This window comes from Geotrypetes seraphini, chromosome 9 (genome assembly GCF_902459505.1).
Source record: "Geotrypetes seraphini chromosome 9, aGeoSer1.1, whole genome shotgun sequence".
Lineage (NCBI taxonomy): Eukaryota > Metazoa > Chordata > Amphibia > Gymnophiona > Dermophiidae > Geotrypetes > Geotrypetes seraphini.
Window position 1 is genome coordinate 167,882,174 of NC_047092.1, and position 25,281 is coordinate 167,907,454.

Here is a 25,281-nt window from a genome sequence, read left to right on the forward strand (position 1 = left end):
TCTGCTCTCCACTGCGACCCACCCCCTCTGACAACTTCCTGTTTCCGCTAGGGCTGGCCGCAGTGGAGAGCAAATGCCGGGGCCACAGCGCTTTTCTAAGAAATTAAAGATAAACACGCGGCAGGCAGGAGGAGTGGATGCCAGCGAAGGGGCGCGGCAGAGGCTGCTGACCGGCAGGCATGCTGGCTGGTAGCACGGTGCCACTCCCAGTCACACAAGAATTGTTCCCCCAAAGGATGGGCAAATTTTGGGGAGGCTATAGCCCCTGTGTCCCCCCCTCCCCCCACCCCACACACACGTTCTGACATCTATGGATTCACATACTGTACATTTGTGCATTCGGGATGTCATCAGTGCAGAAACAGTGCAAAAGGAAAGTAGAAGATCCAAGGTAAACAGGGGGGAGATTACGAAGGGACGCAAAGGTTTTCTGGTGTTTGTCCAATAAACATGGGTTTACTTTTTTCAATCTGCGGCGTTTTGCTGGTGGTTATCAACCCAGAATCAGAATCCCTAGACCTGCCCTCCATGCTCTTCCTTTTATCAGAAGGGGAACTGGTTTAAGAGATATTTGGAGCATTGAGATTAAGCATGAAATTACTGCATCTCAATGGCCACGAATTTGGTCTTGGAGGATGAAATGTACGGTGTCTGCATCTATGAGACAAACTTGGTTTTTTCTGTTGCATAGAGCGTTATGGACCCCTGTTAGGTTGCAAAAATTAGATAGTTCTTTGTCTAATAGATGCTGGCATTGTCATTTAGAAGCAGGAACTTTAGATCATTTATTGTTTCATTGCCCATATATTATGAATTTTTGGAAATCAATTTGGGACCAAATTAATAATTTATTAGATAACCCAGTGGCATTATCTTATGATACTGTGATATTTGGTATGGAAATGAGAGCAAAAAGTCAGATTTCTGCTAACAACAATAAATTATTACTAATAATGACTGGGGTTGCCATTCAGCAAATTACATATAATTGGAAGGATTGGAGGAGATTAAATTATAATTTTTGGTGGAATTCTTTATGCCATATCTATAAAATGGAAAGATTTATTGCTTTACAAAGGGGATACTTTAAGAAATTTCAGGATGTGTGGAAACCATTAACAAAATATTGTAAGGATTAAGTACAATTATTTCCCTTTTAATTATCAGTTCAGGATATAGGGAGGGGGGTATTTTTATTATTACATATTATATAATAATGGAATATATGGATGGGAGGGATGGGAAAGGGGAAGGGATAAAAATTTATATAATGTACCAATGATCATTTATAAGTGATATATTTATTGTTACTGTGAATGAATATATTTTACACTTAATGTAATTTTGAAAATTAATAAAGAATATTAAAAAAAAAAAAAGAAGGGGAACTGTTATTAAACTTTTGTTCATCAGTTTAAATCAAGCCAAGATTACTCAGCTTGTGAACATCTGCTAATTAATATTGGTCAGCCTAATAAGATCAGTTGAGTATTGATGTCTTGATCCCAATAGGGACCACTCAATAGCTGCACGGTTTGAGCGATCTGGGAATCGATCATTTGGTCTCACTAGAGAAACCTGTGGTTTTACGAGACTTAAATGTGCTTGCTGAAGATGTTCCAAGGGCATCGGTTCTGATTTTCTAATGCTAATAAATTATTTGTATTCCTCAAATCATTGAAGCTCTCGTACCACAGGTCATGCTTTACACGTTGCATACTTTAGTCACATTGGTTTCTTATGCGCAAATTATTATTATTTTCCTAAATCTCTTGGCCTGTTTATTTTATAATTTCTTTTGCAGATGATTGACTTATTTATTTCCATTATGCTCAGAAGGCTGAAAGGAAATTTTTAATTAAGAAAACACTAAGCAGACCCTAAAAAATGTAGGTAATGAATTGACAGATCTTCTTGATAGCTTATCTGGTCTCGCAACTGTAGCAGATGATCAATGATTCTTGGAGCCTGAGAAACATCAATGTTATTGTTCATCCTAAAACTAATCCAGGAAAAAAAAAAGTTCCACGTGTAAATTGAAAGAAAAGACTCTAGAGCTGAACCGAAATTGCAGAAATTTATCTTGCCGAGTGATAAGAAGAGGCCATCTCTCTGATATTACTGCTACCAATAGGGTTGTGTATTTGGAGCCTTAATTTTGACTCCAAAAATTGTATGCAAATAACATGCACTGAATCAGCTGTATGTCTATAAAGCTGCTGAATTAATACACAAAGGTTAATTCAGTGATTCCCAACCCTGTCCTGGAGGAACACCAGGCCAATCGGGTTTTCAGGCTAGCCCTAATGAATATGCATGAGAGAGATTTGCATATGATGGAAGTGATAGGCATGCAAATTTGCTTCATGCATATTCATTAGGGCTAGCCTGAAAACCCAATTGGCCTGGTGTTCCTCCAGGACAGGGTTGGGAACCACTGGGTTAATTTATACACTTTTGAAAAGCAGCCCAAAAAAGTCCAAAAATGAGCTGAAAATATTTTCCATGTGCAGTTCTATACACTTCTAACCACCAAAAAGGCATCATTACTCATTCTTCCCTTGTCAATGAATGCACCTAAAGATATATTTAAGCATCAGCACAGTGTGCGACAGCCTCAAAGAAAGCGAACAGAATGTTGGGTATCATCAAAAAGGGTATCACGACCAGGACGAAGGAAGTCATTTTGCCGCTGTATCGGGCGATGGTGCGCCCACATCTGGAGTACTGGGTCCAGTACTGGTCGCCGTACCTCAAAAAGGACATGGCGGTACTTGAGGGAGTCCAGAGAAGAGCGACAAAGCTGATAAAAGGTATGGAAAACTTCTCATACGCCGACAGATTGGAAATGCTGGGGCTATTCCCCCTGGAAAAGCGGAGACTTAGAGGAGACATGATAGAAACCTTCAAAATCATGAAGGGTATAGAGAAGGTAGACAGGGACAAATTCTTCAGGCTGTGGGGAGCCACAAGTACAAGGGGGCACTCGGAGAAATTGAAAAAGGACAGGTTTAGAACAAATGCGAGGAAGTTCTTTTTCACTCAGAGGGTGGTGGACACATGGAATGCGCTCCCAGAGGCTATGATAGGCCAGAGCACGCTACAGGGGTTCAAGGAGGGTCTAGATAGGTTCCTAAAAGAAAAGGGGATTGAGGGGTACAGATGGAAGTAGAGATAGGTTATAGGATTAGTCAGAAACCACTTCACAGGTCATGGACCTGATGGGCCGCCGCGGGAGCGGACCTCTGGTCTGACCCAGTGGAGGCAACTTCTTATGTTCTTATTGCATCTAATCTAGACCAGTCAATGAAAACTCCGTTGGCTGGGCCTTCACACAGCTTATGTTCAAATGATAAGGCACTTCTGTGTTCCTCCATGGAGTTTGCTCTATAATTCAATGTGGTAGTGTGTTCTATCAATGGATCATGGCTCTGAAATCATCTACCATTACCTTTATGACTAAAATTGGAAGTTTAAAGTCTCATATTTTAAAAAAGTTCTTAATGTATGTTAAACAAAAACTATATAAAAGAGGAGTATAAAATAAAATATTCCCAGAAAATAAATAAACTCTCCTATCATGCCAAGTAGTCACTATAAAATAAAAGAAAAAGCCTCAGCTCGTTGGTGAGCGTTTATAAACCCAACCACCACCGCCAACATCATCGGCATAAAAAACGTTCGTCAAAAGTGACTATTACCAACGAAGGAAGGATCAGAAAACAATGTTGGATGCTGCTCAGGAGAACCTAAAGTCCTTTATGCCCCGAGGAAGCGGCTCCAGTACCGTGAAACGCTGGCTTGGAAAAGAAAGACTTCCAAAAGATTCAGCAGTGAGAGGAAGCTATAATGTGACGGTAGATCTATATTTGTAGAGAACCTGGGTTCGTTTTAAGATATTTTGCTAAAGTATTTTTGAATAGGTTTGGCAACAGTCACTTTTGACGAACATTTTTTATGCCGATGATATGTGCGGTGATGGTTGAGCTTAAACACGCTGACCTGAGGCTTTTTCTTTCATCTTATAGTGACTACTTGGCATGATAGTGGAGAGTTATTCATTTTGTATGACTGTTTAATCTTTAATGTACTGCACACATGTATGCATGTATTAAGATTTATTAACTGCCTTTATGAAGAGTTTCAAGCAAGGTGATATAAAACTTATGTTACGAGATCATAACAGTAGTAAGATGACCAGATAGAATCATAAACAGCAACTAGGTAACCTTGAAGGTGGCAAATTGAACCCTAGTAATAGAACTAACAGGATACAGAATCAGAAATATACACATTCAACAGAACTGTAAAACAATCTTATAACAGAAGTATGATAAATGTCTTCAGAGTATGAATAATACCATAATAGACAGCAAGGAAGAACATTCACACAGCATAGATATTTATTTAGCCATATATATCCGCTTGAAACCAAAGCGGGTCTCAGCAAAACACATGTAACAATGAACAATAAAAAACACACATATAAAACAACAATAACACATATAATACAAATTAAATACAACTTACCTAAAATCATAGCAGATCAATAAATCTTTCACAAATGAAAAACTCCCTCCCCCAAAAAGCTTTCTCAAAGCAATACGTTTTCAACCCTTTTCTGAAATCCTGAATATTAGATCACGGCCTCAAGTATCCTGGCCAAAAAAAATTCCACATTTTAGCAAGCAGACAAGCAAAACACACAACCACGAGTTTCAGCAAGATGATAAGATGGTACAGAAGGAATATTCAACTGTATAGCACATTCAGAATATAAAGCATATTCTCAGGATGGACAGTGGGTGTTTCTAAACTAATGAATTAACGCACATACATTGTGGGCCTGATTCTCTAAATGCACATCCCGATTGCAGGCAGCAATAGGCCTCCTACATCCATCTGCCAGCCCATCAAAATGCACATAAACAAAAAGTGTGCGAGAAAGGACGCTTCCATTTTTATTTTTAGTTCTTAATTACTATTTCTTCATTTCATTTCTATTTCATTCCTTTATATACTTTTCATAATTAGTTAGCTACTTAGCTTCGAGGTTAGCTGTGAATCGAATGACTGTACCCTCGAATGTTCCCCTCGACCCTGAAGAAAAATTCTGTTTGGAACACGCATGTCGGGAGAGGTGGCATTGATGAAATTTGAGAGCTAACCTCGAAGCTAAGTAGCTACCTAATTATGAAAAGTATATAAAGGAATGAAATAGAAATTAAAAAAGAAAAATAGAAATGAAATAAAGAAATAGTAATTAAGAGCTAAAAATAAAAGAAGAAATAGGGAGTTCATAAAAGAATAGTAGTAATATGAGCATGAACTATGATATCTGCAATTGATTTTAATGTTGTGATAGAAATAAACCAGTGTTCTTCAACCACCGGTCCATGGACCAGTGCCGGTCCACAGAAATTTCCTGCCGGTCCACAGGGCCAGCACGTGCATCAGGCCCAAAACAGAGTTCTTCAACCGCCAGTCCACGGTGCGATCGATGCGGCGTTATCTTCGAGCCAGCTCCCTCTTCCTCACTAATTCGGTGCGCAAAGCCACGGGCATTGGCTCCTACGGGCATCCTGCGCCTGAACCGGAAGCCTTCTCTCTGATGTTGCAACATCAGAGGGAAGGCTTCCAGATGAGGCACGGGACGTGAAAGGTGCAATTAGTACTATTATGGGGGCGGGGTCTGGGTGGACATTGGGTAGAGGTGGGCGGGGTCTGGCCTACAACTTAACCCAGTGTTCTTCAACCGCTGGTCCACGGACCGATGCCGGTCCACAGAATAATTCTTTCATTTCTGCTGGTCCATAGGTGTAAAAAGATTGAAAAACACTGAAATAAACAATAAAGAGGACTGACGAAGACAAGAGATAGCAGGACATTATCTATGGTCCGGTTAACATCTGAAGGTCCAAACAAATGAATATGAATACATAGAGAAATGGATATACATAAACCTATATACTAATGTTTATGTTTAGACTATATGTACAACTTTAGTCTTTCAGTAATATATATGATGCCGCAATATGTGAGCGAGAACCATTTAGCTTCATAAATTAAAGACTGGAGAAGAGTACATGATACAGTTAGTGATTTACAATGAAGAAACAATTTCTTGACACTAACAGTTGGGGAGTATTGATCAAGGTGGGGGGTGGACATGGTTTCCCCCTGACACTTTTTCATAAAATAAGTGCTTTAATTTCATATTATAAGCTTAAGAAGTATGCAATGACGTTTAAGAAATTTAAAAAAAAATTTGATACAATGTAAATCACCCTGGAAATTCCTGGACTCATATGTTCAATCTATTTCATAGACACTCCTCTCTTCTTCTTCTTCCTCTTCCTCTTCTTTTTCTTTACCTTCCCCTTTTTTCCAAATTTTTTTTTTTTTTTCTTCCTTCAATTTCTCTTTCCTCTTATCTTTTCTTTTACTAATTTTTCATGAACAGTCCTAGTACTTTAGATCTTTTAAAACGATTCAATTCTACATTGCACAATGTAACTGAATATTAGTTATACTAAATGTTTTGTTTTATATTTTGATACCATGTACTTGAACTGTTTCTTATATTTTTTCAAAAAAATCAATAAAAAATATTGAACTAAAAAAAAAAAAAAAAAAAAATCGTTCCGAATATGGACTGACGAAGAAGTGAGGTTCATGCATTATGCTATGCTGAACAGTATACCTTACATACCTGACAGTCCAAAAATTCCACCCAAAATGTTATATATGGAAAGTGGTATTTGCACTGTTTGTTTTGATTAATATTTTGCATGTGGCCATAAGCTTAGAGGATGGAAAATTTGGCCATTTTCTGATGGCAGTAGAAATGGCCTTAGCATGCGGGAAAGAGCTGCGTAAGAGCGTGCTAAGGCCACTTTCTACCACAGTTTTGTAAAAGGATTCCTAGGTGCTTTGATATAGTCTCCTACCAGCTACCTTTAGAAACATAGAAACAGATAAACACGATGACAGATAAAGGCCAAAAGGCCAGACTGCCCTTCCAGATCATCCACTATCTCCTCTTCTCCCTAAGAGACCCCTCATGCCTGTCCCACGCTATCTTAAATTCAGAAACAGTCTTCACTCCACCACCAACACCGGGAGACTATTCCACGCATCTACCACCCTTTCTGCGAAGAAGTATTTTCTTCCAATACTTCTGAGTCTATCACCTTTCAACTTCATCCTATGCCCTCTACTTCTGGAGTTTTCCTTCATTAAAGCCCATCCTTCTTCCAGAGTATACATATAAAGTTCTCTAAGTCTATCCCAGTGGCATAGTAAGGGGGGGGAGGAGTGAGGGGTGCGGTCTTCCTAAGGGTGCGGCACCCCTTGCCTCCCCCCTGTACCTTTTTAACTTCCCTGGCCCAAGGCTGCTTCTCTCATCAACATCAGCGCTCTCTCCGAAGTCACTTCCAGGATCTGTGCAGATACTGATGTGGGCATGCTGCCCACGCCACAGACGTTAAAAAGGCATGAGGTAAGGGAAGGGGGTGCATGTGCTGCAGGGGGCGCAGGGCACTACCACCCTGGGCACGTTACTGGTCTGTCCCCATAAGATTTATGAAAAAGACCATAACGAATTTTGTAGCAGCCCTCCAGACTGACACCATCTTCTTGATATCTTTTTGAAGGTGTGGCACAAAGATGGCAGAATCCAATAGAGGATTATTCCCCTCTTGTATAGCTACTGGAAGCAGTGGCGTAATAAGGGGGGTGGTCCCGCCCTAGGCGCCATGTTGGTGGGGGCGCCGGTACCCCTCCTCCTCTCCACCCCTCCGCCTCTTCCCATTCCTCTCCTCCGCACGCATGCCCCCCTTCCCTTCCCCCCCCCCATGCCTCTCATTGAAGTTGTCAACAACATACTCTTTGCGACCCCGTCGGCTCTCCTGCTGATGCCACTTCTGGGTGCCGTGCACAGGAAGTGATGTTAATGGGAGAGCTGACAGGGTCGCAAAGAGCACAGTGTTGCCATGAGCAACAACTTCAACTAGAGGTAGAAGGGAAGGGGGGGCCTGCGCAGCAGGTGGGATCAGGGAAGGAGTGGGGGTGGGGGAGATGATGGTGGGGGAGAGGCGCCTCTCACCCTTGCTACACCACTGACTGGAAGCAAGCATTTATCACACATATTCAGCTCTGCTACTTATCAGCGATAGTAAATACACTGCAGTGGTACCTCGGAATCCAAACTTAATCCGTTCCAGAACCCCGTTCGAGTTCCAAGACTATTTTCCCCATTGAAAATAATAGAAACTGGATTAATCCGTTCCTTGATTCCACAAACTCAGCAAGATCGGGTCCCCCTGGCAGAGACGGCAAGATCGGGCACACGTGGCAGAGACAGCAAGATCAGCAACGGCAACTGCTAGCGGTGCTCAGCCCAAAGCTTCCCTCCCGGGCGGAAACAAGAAGCTGCGTCAGAAGGGAAGCTCTGGGCTGAGCAACGCTTGCAGTTCCCGTACTTTCAGATTCCAAAGCAGCATTGGGATTCCGGGGCAAATTTTTTAAAAAAAGTTTGGATTCCAAGTTTTTCGAGTTCTGGGGCATTCGGATTCTGAGGTACCACTGTATACATATTTTTAAAACATCACAATTATTAATAATAACAACTTTATTTTTGTATACCGCCATACCCAGTGAATTCTAGGCGGTTCACATCAATTAAACAGAGTTACAAGCGGTTCAATACCAATTGATCAAAGTTGCGGACAACGAAGTAGATGAGGTTGGAAGAAGTAGGAAAGAATAGGTCAAGGGGGGGGTGAGGTAGTACAGTAGAGGAAGGGGAGAGGTTTTGGTTAATTAAGAAGGGGCATTAAGGGTCCTGGCCGTGGAAGAGGTGGGTTTTGAGTAATTTTCTAAAGCCGAGGTAGTTGGGGGCCTCGAGGACCATTTGGGCTAGCCATAGGGAAAAAAAGCCACTCACCAATGCATCTGAATATTGATCAATATTTTTTTTTTATTTCTGTGCTTACTTCTAGTGACCCTTTTTCAAAACTCGCAATTGTTGTATTCCACATGCTCTTACATAAGATGAAAAACTAGTTTATTATAAAAGATTTTTTTTTTTAATGAAAACTGAAAGAAACTGTAGAAAGACACAAGGTTGCTATTACTAAGATAATAACAGTATAAAGAGCACAGAATATCATCTGTGGTAAAATTCTTATCAAAACAGATGTAACACGTTTAGAAACCCAAGCATTCACTTTTATGGCACACTGTAGAAAGATTTAAACCATGTTCAGTAGCGCATCTAAAACAGATCTTCCCTTCTGGCGTTTGTGTTGGAAATGTCCACCAGAAAGGCCTTGTGTTTGTTGCTTCTATGATCAGACCTTTGGTCGGTTTATTATCCCAAGCTGGGACCATAAAATAAGACGCCTCCTTTTTTCCTTCAAGTACAACCTCAGACGATATTTGTATGGTTCTTTCGAATTGCTTAAATGATAGGGGCAATCTGTTTCTCAAGAAAGACGTTCTGTCTGCGCAACCTAACCCTCAATCGTTAAAGATTTTATTTGCAAGGGAGGACAGCTGGCACGGAATTTGTTCATGTTCCTTCTCAGAGACTTTACCACATAAGTAAAACATATATAAGCCCAATTTTATCTAGGTAAGAATACAAATATTTTTTTCACATGGAAAGCATACAGGCTTTTATTTCCAGACTTCTCAAATTAATTCACTGCTGCTTATTATTTTTCCAAAAAGTACCGTTAACAGGGCCCTTTTACAGAACTGTGGTAGAAAGTGGTCTTAGTGCATCCATACACAGGTCATTCCATACACAGGTCATTCCATACACAGGTCATTCCCGCATGCTAACGTAGTTAAAAACAGTCCGTTGAGACACACGGTAAACAGAGGTATATTCCCCGTTAAGCAGGCTGAGCCACATGCCTTAAAAGATGAAAGGCAGCTTATATACAATATCCCCCCGAGGAAGACCCATTTGGAGTTGAAAGCCCAAAACAAAGGGCGTCGGGAATCAGGAAACATCAACGTTGATGGTGGTAGGATTCACCAAGTTTAAAGACAAGTTTTGCCTTTCATTTATAAATAGAAGATTAATGGCCTCTTTTACAAAGCTGCGCTAACAGCTGCCGTGCGGCAACAGACCCGAAGCCCTTTAAATCTCTTTGAGCTTCGGGGCCGTTAGCGCTGCTTTGTAAAAGAGGCCGTAAGTTTCATACAATCCATTGAGTTTTTTTTAGTAAACATATTTATTGGCCGAGATGCAAAACGATGTCCACGCATAGGTTGTTTCACCTTTGGAAAAAGGTCGAAGTCTGGTGGACTTATGTCTGGACTGTAGGGAGCGTGAGGTAACACCTCCCAGCCGTATTCATGTAGTTTTTCAATGACATTCCCTAAGTGTGGGCGAGCGCTGTCGTGAAGAATGAGTGGCCCAGCCAAGAGCAACTGAGGTCGGATTTTGTGCATTTTTCTGTGCATTTTTTGCAAAAAATCATGATAATACACTGCTGTGACACTTCTTCCACATGGAACTTTGTCTGTGATGATGATGCCTTCATGATCATAAGCAGAAATCATCATTTCTTTGACTTTTCATTGAGCTCATCAAAATCTTTTTGGTCGTGGGGAAGATGGAACTCTCCACTTGTCACTGAAAAACTACATGACTACGGTTGGGAAGTGTTACCTCATGCTCCCTATAGTCCAGACATGAGTCCACAAAACTTCAACCTTTTTCCAAAGGTTACACAACCTATGCGTGGACATCATTTTGCATCTCTGGAAGAACTTTCTTCCGCCTGTACCCGAGCCATTTGGCAACTGAACAAAATGGTGTCTTGAATGGAATAATGAAGCTTTCCAGCTGGGACTTGGTCATTGCAAAGCAGGGAGACAATATTGAAGGATTGTACAGAAATATTTGGGGAAAAAAAGTACATTTAGAAAAATAAATATTGTGCATTATTTATGAAATGACCCTCGTATATAGATTTTGCCAGTAAGTATCTGCAGTAACAGCACAGTAACAGTACTGGCATTGTTCTTGTAACTTTAATGCAAGCCTAGATTTTGAAAATACCAGGCATGCCCCTTCGTGCTGCTGCATTAATTTAGGGCTTGGTGAACATTAAACTCTTGCTTTACTGCACATTAAACCTCAAACTTAAAGCACTTTAGGAAATCAGCCCTTTTAGTTTGCTTGAAAGAAAAAAAAAAAAAAAATTTAACCCCTCGAGTTCAGTTTTCTTCTAAACTTTTAGATGTCCATGCTTGAGCAATGACTTTTAAGTCCAGAACCCAAAAGAGGCAACTTATCAATAGGCATCCCAGGTAGGTAGACAAACTATCCGGTTGGTAGCATTAGTTCCTGAGAACTTGTTCCACTTTAATTTAAAAAGCATGCTCATCAAGATAACTAGAATTGTTTCTTTGTGCCGCATATTCCATAAATGAGCTACTCTCAACATAAAGAGTCCCTTCATCTGATTGAACTTAAACCTTTTCCCTCCTTTTCTTAATAGGTGGCATCTTTGTTCCAACCATAATTCTAGACATGAAAAGGTTCTCCGACAGTCCTTAATAAGGCCCTTTCATACACTTGTACAAAGCGAACAGGTCGCTGATCAATTTTCTCTTCTTCTTGAGGTGAGCAATTCCAGCTGAGACAGAGTCTCTTGATAGGTTAAAGACAAGCGGCTTGATTTTTAATCTTGCCACCTCTTGATGCTTTTTCTAATTCTCTTATATTGAGGTATGTAACTCAAAACTACACCGTACTTTAAATATGATCCCGCTGAGACCTTGGAAAGTGATAAAAGCACTTCTCCCTTTCTGCAGATAATTCATTGGATAATAGATGCATGCACATGCCCGGACCTTGCAGACAGCAGCTTGATGTCACCGTCACTCTTCTGTAATGGTACACAATAAAACCCATACCCTCCAAATGATTTGTTTTCACAGCAAAACAGATATCAAGCATTTACACACCTCTGAAACTTTCTCTCCAGGGAAGTTGCACCTGTCTTAGGCAAAGACTTTCTGAAAGATGTTGCATCCCCCGTCTTGACATGTATTATGTACAATGCATACAAGAATAGTTATGTCCTTTGGTTTCAAGCGTAGAAAATGTTGGCGGGTTTTTTTTTTGTTTGTTTTTTTTTTGCATGCTCGCTCAGTTACAGGAAAAAAAAATGTCATGGTCATCTATCTCTAGCCTGACCCCTGCCATCTGATCTTCTCCAACTCATAAGATGGATTGCTCTGGATGTTCCGGCAACAAGGATCATGATTTCATCTGAACTTTACCTTCCTTCCAAATTTCCAAAAGATTTTGTTCTAGCGGCATAACATTCACCGGCATTAACATCAGGAATACACTAAACTTATAAGGCGCGCTAGCGTTTTTGCTGCGCGTGCTAACCCCACGCTACGCAGCAAGAACCAATGCCAGCTCAGTGCTGGTGTTAGCGTCTAGCGTACGCGGCAATGCAGCTCATGCTAAGCGTGCGCTAAAACCACTAGCGCAGCTTGGCAAAAGGAGCCCTTAGGAAGCTCCTCAAAACACAATTCTTTGTCAATGCTTTTTTATAGGGTCTGATTTGTCCTGTTTAAGGAGCGACTGTGCATTTAAAAATTTAGATGATTTATTCTTTTTTGTGCTGTTTTAGCTATTATATATTTGTATATCTGTAAGCCACCTAGGAATTATTTATTTATTCAGTTTTCTATATCGTTCTCCCAGGAGAGCTCAAAACGGTTTACATGAGTTTATTCAGGCCCTCAAGGATTTTTCCCTGTCTTTCCTAGTATGCTTACAATCTATCTAAAGTACCTGGGGTAAGGGGGGGGATTAAGTGACTTGCCCAGGGTCAGAAGGAGCAGCGTGGGTTTGAACCCACAACCTCAGGGTGCTGAGGCTGTAGCTTTAACCACTCTAGAAATGAAAATGTAGTCAAAGTGAGCCAAGTATAGGACAATCAAGCCATTGTGACATCACTGATGAGGCTGGCTCTTATTGGTGGGATTTGGCATTATGACGTCACAATACCAGCTCTGGTGATCAGAGGCTGAAGCTTTTCACACTATTCATTTATTCACTTTTCTATACCGTTCTCCCAGGGGAGCTCAGAATGGTTTACATGAATTTATTCAAGTCTTCAAGCATTTTTCCCTGTCTGTCCCAGTGGGCTCACAATCTATCTCAGGTACCTGGGGCAAAGGGGGCATTAAGTGACTTACCAAGGGCCACAAGGAGCAGCGTGGGTTTGAACCCACAACCCCAGGGTGCTGAGGCTGTGGCGTTTAACCACTGAACCACACTCTAATCCTTCTTCTGATCCTCCCCAAGTGGAAAATGCTCTATTTATTTCTTCACTAAGGGCTCTTTTTACGAAGGTGCGCTAGCGTTTTTAGCGCACGCACCGGATTAGCGCGTGCTAGCCGAAAAACTACCGCCTGCTCAAGAGGAGGCAGCAGTGGCTAGGGCGGGTGGCATTTTAGCGCACGCTATTCCACGTGTTCAGGCCCTAATGCGCCTTCGTAAAAGGAGCCCTAAGTCTTTTTGTCTCTCTTTTCTCTTTCTTTTCCATTTCTCCTTCTTCTCTCTCTTTTCTTTCATCTCCATCTCTACTCCTTTGCTCCATTCCTGTTTGGTTTCTTCCTTTCCCCTTTCTTTTTAGTTTATGATGTATCCTTTTATCCGTTTTTCCCTTTTGTGCCATGTGTATTAGTCCCTTGTGTTTTATAATAATTACTTTGTATGTTACCCGCTAACACGTCCGTAGGACAACATGCACACGTTAACGTTTAGCGCGTGATTAGCGCACACTAATATTTTCCGTGTGCTAAAAAGCATAGCACACCTTAAGTTCAAGTTCAAGTTTATTTATTCTTGATGAATCGCCTATTTAAATTACTAGGCGATATACAATAATAATAACATATATTAATAAATTAAACAAGTACAATATTAATGTTGACATAAAAACAAATTTGTTGTTAGTTAAAATTTAACACATTTAACAAACTGAGGGTAGACATAATTTTAAAATAATTTTGTGGGTAAGACATACAAGACATGTGTGGTTAAGAGGGGGAATAGTTACAATTTTTGATAGAAGAGAAGAAAAAACAAAAAAGGGAAGAACAAGAAGGGGGGTTATAATAGTTAAAAAAAAAAAAAGGTAACGGCTAAAAAATAATCGATTTTTTTTAGTGTCCTAAGATCCATATGCATCTTTAAAGAGAAAGGTTTTTAACGTTTTTTTAAACAGTGTTAGGTCTTTTAGTTCTCTAATGTATTGTGGTAAAAGATTCCATGATTGTGGGGCCATAACAGAGAACATGTCGTGTCTTCTAGTTCCTATCATTTTAATTGAAGGTACGGAAAGAAGGTTAAATGAAGACGAACGAAGTGATCGTGTTGTACTATATGGGATAAGCCATCTGTTAATAAATTGGGGTTCATTAAAGTTTAAAGCTTTAAACACCAAAAGCAGTAATTTAAATGTGATGCGATGGCTTATCGGAAGCCAATGGGATTTTATCAGCAGTGGGGTAACATGATCATATTTTTTAGCTTTGTAAATAAGTTTCACAGCGGTATTTTGTATAAGTTGCAGCCTTCTTTTATAAGAAAGGGTAAATTTAAATCTTCTAACATAAGAACATAAGAAATGCCTTCACCGAATAGGACCTCTGGTCCATCTAGTCCGGTGACCCGCACACGCGGAGGCCAATCCAGGTGTTCCCTGTTTAAGACCTAGGTGTTCCCTGATGAAGTCCTTAAATTCCCATATCCCTCAATGTGATTTGCAAGGAGGTGCGCATCCAACTTGCACTTGAATCCTAAAATGGAGGTTTCCGTCACTACCCCCTCCGGGAGTGCATTTCAAGCGTCCACCACTCGCTGTGTAAAACAGAACTTTATGACACTTGTCCTGGGCCTGTCGCCCCTCAATTTCAGTCTATGACCTCTCGTCCGAGTCACATTTGACAATGGCAATAGTGATGCTTCTTGCTCTATTTTGTCAAAACCTTTTAGTAATTTAAAAGTCTCTATCATGTCCCCTCTCAGTCTTCTCCTCTCAAGGGTGAACAAGCTTAGTTTTCTTGCATAGTTCATCCTAAATTACAGACTGACCCTTCAGATAATCTGATTTTGCTTTTTTCTCATTTGCATTATTCTTCCACCAGATTATGTGGTACTTTATTACTACATTTTCCACAGATTAGAAGAGTATGATATAAATGAGAACTTAACTCCTCTTTTGCTTATGCTGCCATTACAATCTATAATAATAATTCCCTAAGCGCGCATGCGAACTTCGGAGGCTGTGGGTACCTGACATGTGCTGTGTCCATCCGTGGCTGTATTCGGTGACTTAAGCGCATGCGCCGGCTTGGCGCACTGGGCGGCGAGATGATGGCAGTGTGGAGCAGGTGCATGCACTGGCTTGGCACACTGGGCGGCAGGATGAAGGCAGTGCAGAGCGGTGCTGGCAGTGGCTGCCGGGAGGAGGGCTCCGAGTCACAGAAGACTGTCCCCAAAGCCCCTGCAGAGAGTCGGGCCAACCTCTCCTTCCTCACTGATGCCAAAGAAGCTGCAGCTGGGGCAGTCGGGGCCTCCCCCGCCGCACCCAACATGCCCAGGCCCCGCTCCCTCTCGTGCTCTGAGCACTCACGATTGGCTGAAGGGTGTCGTGCCGGTGCTGCAGGTAAAGGGGGCTGCTTTTGTTGGAGAGGTGTGCTGGGGGGCACACAGCTTTGCTCGGGGGAGGGGAAGACAGAAGGGGCCAATGGAAAGACAGTCAGGGAGAGGGAAAGGGGGCTGCTTTGGGGGGGAGAGGTGTGCTGGGGGGCAGACAGCTTTGCTCTGCAGGGGAAGACAGAAGGGTGCCATGGAAAGACAGTCAGGGAGAGGGAAAGGGGGCTGCTTTGAGGTGAGAGGTGTGCTGGGGGCAGACAGCTTTGCTCGGGGGGGAAGACAGAGGGGCCATGGAGAGACAGTCAGGGAGAGGGAAAGGGAGCTGCTTTGGCAGGAGGGGGTGTACTAGGAGGCAGACAGCTTTGATCTGGGGGGGGAAGACAGAAGGGGCCATGGAGACAGTCAGGGAGAGGGAAAGGGGGCTGCTTTGGGGGAAGGGGTATGCTGGGGGCAGACTGCTTTGCTCTGGGGGGGGGGGCTTGACACAAGGAAACAGACAGAAAGAATGACACACAGGAGGCCAGAGAGACAGACAGAAAGGAAGACAGCCAGCGTCCAAGAAGAGACAGACAGTGTCCAAGGAGAGAGAAACAAATAAACATAGACAGACAGACAGTGGCCAAGGGGAGAGAGAGAAAGAAAGACAGACAGACACACACATCTATTCTAGCACCCGTTAATGTAACAGGCTTAAAGACTAGTTTGGAATAATCTACCTATTTATATTAGGACTCATATCAGTTACTTAAGGTTTCATAAAAATTTGAAAATCTTTTGTATACGGTGCAGAAGTTAAAGCTACAGCCTCAGCACCCTGGGGTTGTGGGTTCAAACCCACACTGCTCCTTGTGACCCTGGGCAAGTCACTTAATCCCCCCATTGCCCCAGGTATATAAGATAGGTTGTGAGCCCACCTGGACAGACAGGGAAAAATGCTCGAGTACCTGAATAAATTCATGTAAACCGTTCTGAGCTCTCCTGGGAGAACGGTATAGAAAACTGAATAAATAAGAAAAATATCGATTGTTTTTGTATTTTCCCATAGATTTTATGGCTTCTTTAAATGTAAATCGCCTTGAACCTTTATGATATAGTGTGATTAATAAATTGTGTATTAGATTAGAAATTAGGTGCGTGCCCAGATTTCCACATGCAATTTTTAGCACCATATATAGAATTAGGCCGAGTTCGTCATCCAATTGAACCTCCTTCTTTTACAAACATGCACTAAACCGGGGGTGTCCAACCTGCGGCCCGAGAGCCGCATGCAGCCCAGTGAAGAATTCTGTGCAGCCCCGGTCTAGGGCGATGCAGTGTTTTCCTCTGCTGCCCCCGGGGCAGAAAATTTCATGGCGACACCAGAAAGTATTTCTTCACAGAGAGAGTGGTTGATCATTGGAACAAGCTTCCAGTGCAGGTGATCGAGGCAGACAGCGTGCCAGACTTTAAGAATAAATGGGATACCCATGTGGGATCCCTACGAGGGTCAAGATAAGGAAATTGGGGGTGGGTAAGCAGAGTGGGCAGACTTGATGGGCTGTAGCCCTTTTCTGCCGTCATCTTCTATGTTTCTATGTTTCTATGTGTTTACCGTCTTGCCGGCTCCCTCCTCTGTCTTGCTGCAGCGTTTGCATGTTTGTGCGGCCCCAGAAACATTTTTTTTTGGCCAATGCGGCCCAGGGAAGCCAAAAGGTTGGACACCCCTGCGCTAAACCCTAACACGTCCATGCTATCTTGTGGACGCGTTAGCGATTAGCGCACGGGTTGATTTAGCGCACCTTTGGAAAAGAGGGCCTAAGATCTATAGCACTTTTCCTTGTGGCCTCTTCTGTACCGTCAGTGGATCACAACTGGGATGTTTTTCCTCATAATAAGAGTTGAGTTACCGTATTTTAAATTTGTCAGCTGCAGCGTCTATTAAGGCTTCAACCCGACTCCTGTTCATTTACATATTTCCTTCACACTGATAATTCAATCACTTTATAAAGTAGAAAGCCTCTCTCATTTACTTGCCTCATGTGTGGATCAGGAATGAACAGGGGCATGCAGTTTGAAACTCCTTTTAAAGCAGTGGTCTCAAACTCAAACCCTTTGCAGGGCCACATTTTGGATTTGTAGGTACTTGGGAGGGCCTCAGAAAAAAATAGTTAATGTCTTATTAAAGAAATAACAATTTTCCATAAGAACATAAGAAATGCCTTCACCGAATCAGACCTTAGGTCCATCAAGTCCGGCAACTCTTTAAAGTTTATAAATCTTTCCTTTTGGCTAAGTCTTAATAATAATATTGTAATTTATAGCTAAAGAGACATATGATCAAGAAACTGTTTTATGTTACTTTTATGATTATGATAAGCATACTGAGGGCCTCAAAATAGTATCTGGCGGGCCACATGTGGCCCCCGGGCCGCGTGTTTGAGACCACTGTTTTAAACAGTCTGCTTGAGAAATTTGAATATCATTAGGGAGCAGGTATTGACATTTAAAATTTCCCAAATAGAATCCTTAAAAAGGTTTGACCCGTGTGTTTCGAGTTATTTTTTAACGAAAGTATAGGCTGAGCATTGATGCTTGTTACTGGGAAGAATTTGGGTACTGAGGATAGTTACTTGGAGGATAGGGCAGGATGTGAACATTACTGGGGCTGTGTTTGTATTCTTACTGGTGGTTACTGGGGGAGAACTGAGTGCTGATAGTTTATAATTTATTCATTTATAGTCCACCTTTAACAAATCACAGTGACCGGATGCTAGGGTCCACCTTGGGGGTTAGCGCCCAAGGAAAGGATCTGGGGTGTCATTGCAGGTAATACGATAAACCTTCCACCCAATGTGCGGCGGCGGCCAAAAAAAGCAAACAAGATGCTATAAATTATTTTAAAAGGGATGGTTAACAAGACTAAGAATGTAAAAATGCCCCTGTATCGCTCCATGGTGCAACCTCACCTGGAGTATTGCGTTCAATTCTGGTCTCCTTATCTCAAGAAAGATATAGCGGCGCTGGAAAAGATTCAAAGAAGAGCGACCAAGATGGTAAAGGGGAGGGAACTCCTCTCGTATGAGGAAAGACTAAAACGGTTAGGGCCCTTCAGCTTGGAAAAAGACGGCTAAGGGGAGATATGATTGAAGTCTACAAAATCCTGAGTGGAGTAGAACGGGTACAAGTGGATCGATTTTTCACTCCGTCAAAAATTTCAAAGACTAGGGAACACTCAACGTTACAAGGGAAATACTTTTAAAACCAATAGGAGGAAATAGTTTAAGAAAGGTTTGAACAATTTCCTGGAGGAAAAGTCCATAGTCTGTTATTGAGAAAGACATGGGGGGACGCCACTCCTTGCCCTGGATCGATAGCATGGAATGTTGCTACTCTTTGTGTTTTGGCCAGGTACTAGTGACCTGAATTGGCCACTGTGAGAACGGGCTATTGGGCTTGATGGACCATTGGTCTGACCCAGTAAGCCAGGGGTGCCCAACACGTTGATCGCGATAGACCAGTAGCTCAGGAAGGCAACGTGAGTCGATCGCGGAGCCCATCTCGGGCTCCGTGATAGACTCGTGTTGCCGTCCTGATCTACCGGGCCGATCAGCCTTCCTCTCCAGTGTTCTCTCTAGGACCTTTTAGCTGGGCGGTCCGCCCAGCTGTCATCTGCTGCCGCCGCCGCTGCTGAATATTAAAAAAAAATAAAAAAAACCGGCTTGGAGATTTCAGCCCGTAGCGAACTTATGCTCCGTGGCTCTAACGTGTGCGTGCCGGCTTCCCTTCTCTTCCCTCCGAAACCGGAAGTTATGTCTGGGGGGGGGGGGCGGGGGAGAGAAGGGAAGCCGGCACGCACATGTAGAGAGCCCTGAAGCAAGCGTTCGCTATGGGCTAAGGCGGGAGACAGGTTAGTGAAGCATTTGCTCTTCTTGCTGCTGCGAAGGCAGGACCCAGCAGCATTTCCCCCAATAGGTCGATCTCGATCTTGGGCCAATCAGCCTTCCTCTCCCCGACGGCAGAATTGCCGAAGCAGGGAAAGCTTGGGGCGTCGTCAGCTTTCGGGCCTGTTATTGGTGGCAGTTTGAGGCTTGTTATTGGTGGCGGTTTGGGTCCTGGTCCCCGATGGCAGTGGCTTGGGGGAGGGCAGGGAGAAAGAAAGAAAAAGGGCAGGCAGGGAGACAGAAGGAAAGAAGAGAAACAGAAAAAAAAGAAAGGGAGGCAGAGAGAAAGAAAGGGCAGGGAGAGAGGAAGGAAAAGTTGGGGGAGGGAACGAGGTCTGGAGGAGAGGAAGCATACAGGCTAAAAGAAGGGAAGAAAGATTGTATGCAGTCAGAAGAAGAAAGTGCAACCAGAGACTCATGAAATCACCAGACAAGGTAGGAAAAATGATTTTATTTTAAATTTAGTGATCAAAATGTGTCTGAATTTATATCTGCTGTCTATATTTTACACTAAGGTCCCCTTTTACTAAACCGCAATAGAGTTTTTTAGCGCAGGGAGCCTATGAGCATCGAGAGCAGCGCTGGGCATTCAGCGCAGCTCCCTGCACTCTAAAAACTGCTATTGTGGTTTAGTAAAAAGGGAGGGGGTATATTTGTCTATTTTTGTATGGTTGTTACTGAGGTGATAGTGCATAGAGTCATCTGCTTTGACCTCTTTGAAAAACCCTGGAATAGGAATGATAATTTTCTATGCGTACAGTGTGCGTTGTGTTTTTTTAAAATTTTATTGTTGGTAGATCATTTTGACTTGGTCATTTTAAAAGTAGCTCGCAAGCCCAAAAAGTGTGGGCACCCCTGCAGTAAGCTATTCTTATGTTCTAAAGTGGGTTACAAAGTTACACACATAATAGATGCTGGCTAATGTGGAAGCTGACACTGTCCACTAGGAGTAGGGGGTATGTGAGTGCTGATCTTGCTTTCTTGGAGAATGTAGATGCTGAGGTTGATTTATTTTTTTTTTGGGGGGGGGGAAGAGGGGGTTAAGGCATGAGTGCTGGTTACTCCAAGAGATTAGAATGCAGAGGGAAGAAATGTGAGTGCTGAGGACATTTAAAGTAACGGTGTGGTTTATTTTTATTTTGGATTGGAAGGAAATTGGGTAGGGACAAGAACAATTATGCATTGGCTATTTTTATTCTAGATCTGGGGCTACAGCAGCACTGTATCAGAAGAGGAGCAACAGGTGAAGGGTTGACCAAGCGAAGAAAAAAGCAGGGTGGGGGGAGGGTGTATCCAACCAGCTTACTGTGGTAAATTCTGAAGGATGTGAAATAAAAATGTTCTGGGGAAGAAGGTGGCAATGATTGTGTGAGTACTGAGGAAATTTACCTCCTCTTTCACTAAGGTGTGCTATGCTTTTTAACACGCGGTAAATATTACCCCGCGCTAAACGCCAATGTGTGCATGTTATCCTATGGACGTGTTAGCGGTTAGCGCACGCGTTGATTTAGCGTACGCCTTAGTAAAAGAGGGCCCAAATTTTTATTTGCATTTCAAATAATACAAAGAGCAACATCGACAGGTACCAAGCAACAATCAACATCAAGAAATAGTATAGTAATATCAAAATGCTAAAAAAAACCCAACAACCCAACATATTGACAGACCTGCCAATAACAATATCAACAGGAAATCTCTGTAAAATAATGTGCATCCTTCTAACACCCCTCCCCCTTCCCCCTTGCTTTTATAGCCAATGTCCCAAGGAGAGCATCCAGTTGACACTTCAAGATGCTCCCCTGATTTCTATCTCTTTTTACTCACCTTAAGGACTTAAATATCTGGACATCATCCAACATTAACAGAATCTTATAGTAATCTATGAAGGTACAGGGCCTCTTTTACAAAGCTGTTTAGTGAGGGCCACTACGGTAACTGCCCTGAAGCCCATAGGGATTTTAAGGTCTTCAGGGCCATTGCCGCATGGCTTTGTAAAAGGAGGGGGCGGTGTAATTAGAATGTAATGTAATTTTATTTCTTATATACCGCTAATCCGTTAGGTTCGAAACGGTTTACAGAAAATATACATTAAGGAATACAATAAAATAATATAAGTAAGATTAGAACTAATTTACACATGAATCCCCTTGTATTAGAACGCCAAAACCTGTGAACTTGTTTTTACAAATAGCTTCCAGGGGACCACGTGATGCAGTGACGAGTGTGGTCACAGACTCTGCAGCGCCCGGGCCCCTGCCGACACCCTGCTCGAATTGACCTCTTTTTACACCTCATCAGCGCAATACGCGGCTTCCCACTGTCGTGTCTTTGTATGGACCAATTTGTGTCCATGTCGGGGGGGGGGGTGTGAGGGTGGCATATCCAACGGAACAGCAGCAAAACACACAGATAAGACGCGACCGGCTGAAGATTAAATGGCGGACTCGGGCTCGCCCACATGGAGACTTTGCTGGGGGGAAACAGTGGCTCGCACAACGGAGTTGGAAACAAGAGTCTCTGCGGCAGAGGACTCTACTCAAGCCATGACCGATCAAATTACCCGATTGGAGAAATGACTAGCTGATAGCGAGGAGAAGGTGGAGGACCTGGAAAATCGGTCCCGGAGGGATAACCTCCATTTCATCGGTATGCCCGAGACTCTTTTCGACAGGAAGCTAGGCGCCACTTTTAAGGAATGGCTGGCTGCAGAGTTTCCCTTACCGCCTGGCCTGGGTTCCCTATGTTTGGAGTGCGTGCATTGCGTGGGACGACTGGCGGAGGAGCGTCAGCTACCCAGAGTAGTAGTGGCGAAATTACATAAAGTAGAAATTCTAAAGCAATACCGGCTTTGGAGGGATTCTCTCAAGTATGATGATGTGCCGATTAGGATTTTCCAGAACCATCCGGATTTCGAATTGCTGACTGCGATATTCATATGTTCTTGTTTACTTTCAGTTGTCATCCAGTATACTGTTTCATATAGAATAACATAAAATCGCATTGTTAACATTCAAAATTCAGAAAACTAATACTCCAATATTCTTATATCGATATTTAATACCCTACTCCCCAGTTAGATCTCTTAGATCAACAGATCAGTATTTGTTGACCATTCCATGATTGAAAGTAATTGGCACCAGAAGAACCACAACCTTTTCTATTTTCGGACCTCAGCTTTGGAACAAACTTCCAATCTATTTGCGCGCTGAAACCTTCCTAGAAAAATATAAAAGTAATCTAAAAAGCTATCTTTATAAAGATGCTTATGAATCTTAGATCAGACAATCCTTTTGACTCTCCTATTTACTTTTAGATCAGGTCTCTCCTTAGCAATTACTCTTAGACTAAGTCTTCATAAAAAATTGTTCTTCCCTAATTGTTATTCTATTTTAATTATTTATTTTAAATCAAATGTAATTTAACCTCTAATTCTTTATGTATCTTTAATGTAACTATGGATAAAATTGTATGTATATGGTTTTAAACTGTTTTATTTGTCCCCCCCCCCCCCCAATTATTATTGTTATATGCATTGAAAATACTTGATATTGCGTTTAAATCAAAATCTCAATAAACTTGAAACTTTGATGCTTAGTGACAGTGGGACTCCAGAAGGGGGGTGGGAGGAGGGGGGGGGCGTTTGTATTTTTGAAAACTTTGGGCTCCTTTTACTAAGCTGCGATAGCGGTTTTAGCGCGCGCGCTTAGTGCACGCAGAATTGCCACGCAGGCTAAACGCTAACGCCAGCATTGAGCTGGCGTTAGTTCTAGCCACGTAGCGTGGGTTTAGCGCGCACTAAAATTCTGCACGCGCTAAAAACGCTTATCGCAACTTAGTAAAAGGAGCCCTTTGAGCTCTGTTTATTGGATGAAAATGTTGAATCTGTGTATTTTTCTTGGCTCAATAAAAATCATTTAAACATAAATAGCTTCCATGTAATAACTAGCCTACATCTGTATAAACACATGTAAACAATCTAGAAATTTAAGAATTCCTCCAGATCCACCCAAAAACTGAAACTTTCCTTTCCCTCTCTAAAAGGTGTTTCCCTTGTAGGAAAACTAGGTTCTTCCCTTCCCTTCAGAATCACTCAGCTCTGGAACAACCTTACCTCCCCTCTTAGGAATCTGAGCTCCCTCCAACTCTTCCGTAAACATCTGAAAACCTGATTATTCTCAAAAATATAACTCCTCCTCCCTCTCTGGTTAATCTAGTCCTCTAAATTTTCTCTTCATTTTGCCTCTTCCCTCTACTGGAGCTCCTTTCTACCCTAACTCTTATTAACCGTGTCGAGCTTTACGAATGTAGAGATGATGCGGTATACAAACCTAAGGTTTAGATTAGATTAGATTAGAATTAGTTGAAATTAATAGTTGGAAATTTAAGACTAGTTTCCAGGTAATACCTAGTGTTATTAACGCACGCACCAGATTAGCGCGTGCTAGCCGAAAATCTACCTCCCCTCTTAGGAATCTGAGCTCCCTCCAACTCTTCCGTAAACATCTGAAAACCTGATTATTCTCAAAAATATAACTCCTCCTCCCTCTCTGGTTAATCTAGTCCTCTAAATTTTCTCTTCATTTTGCCTCTTCCCTCTACTGGAGCTCCTTTCTACCCTAACTCTTGTTAACCGTGTCGAGCTTTACGAATGTAGAGATGATGCGGTATACAAACCTAAGGTTTAGATTAGATTAGATTAGAATTAGTTGAAATTAATAGTTGGAAATTTAAGACTAGTTTCCAAGTAATACCTAGTGTTTTTAACGCACGCACCAGATTAGCGCGTGCTAGCCGAAAATCTACCTCCCCTCTTAGGAATCTGAGCTCCCTCCAACTCTTCCGTAAACATCTGAAAACCTGATTATTCTCAAAAATATAACTCCTCCTCCCTCTCTGGTTAATCTAGTCCTCTAAATTTTCTCTTCATTTTGCCTCTTCCCTCTACTGGAGCTCCTTTCTACCCTAACTCTTGTTAACCGTGTCGAGCTTTACGAATGTAGAGATGATGCGGTATACAAACCTAAGGTTTAGATTAGATTAGATTAGAATTAGTTGAAATTAATAGTTGGAAATTTAAGACTAGTTTCCAAGTAATACCTAGTGTTTTTAACGCACGCACCAGATTAGCGCGTGCTAGCCGAAAATCTACCTCCCCTCTTAGGAATCTGAGCTCCCTCCAACTCTTCCGTAAACATCTGAAAACCTGATTATTCTCAAAAATATAACTCCTCCTCCCTCTCTGGTTAATCTAGTCCTCTAAATTTTCTCTTCATTTTGCCTCTTCCCTCTACTGGAGCTCCTTTCTACCCTAACTCTTGTTAACCGTGTCGAGCTTTACGAATGTAGAGATGATGCGGTATACAAACCTAAGGTTTAGATTAGATTAGATTAGAATTAGTTGAAATTAATAGTTGGAAATTTAAGACTAGTTTCCAGGTAATACCTAGTGTTTTTAACGCACGCACCAGATTAGCGCGTGCTAGCCGAAAATCTACCGCCTGCTCAAAAGGAGGCGGTAGCGGCTAGCGTGCGGAAATTAAGTGCGCTCTATTCTGCGCGTTAAGGCCCTAGCGCGCCTTTGTAAAAAGGAGCCCTTAAGAATTAGTTGGAATCTCTTTAATTAGAGGGTTTCTACCTCTCCCCCCCCCCCAA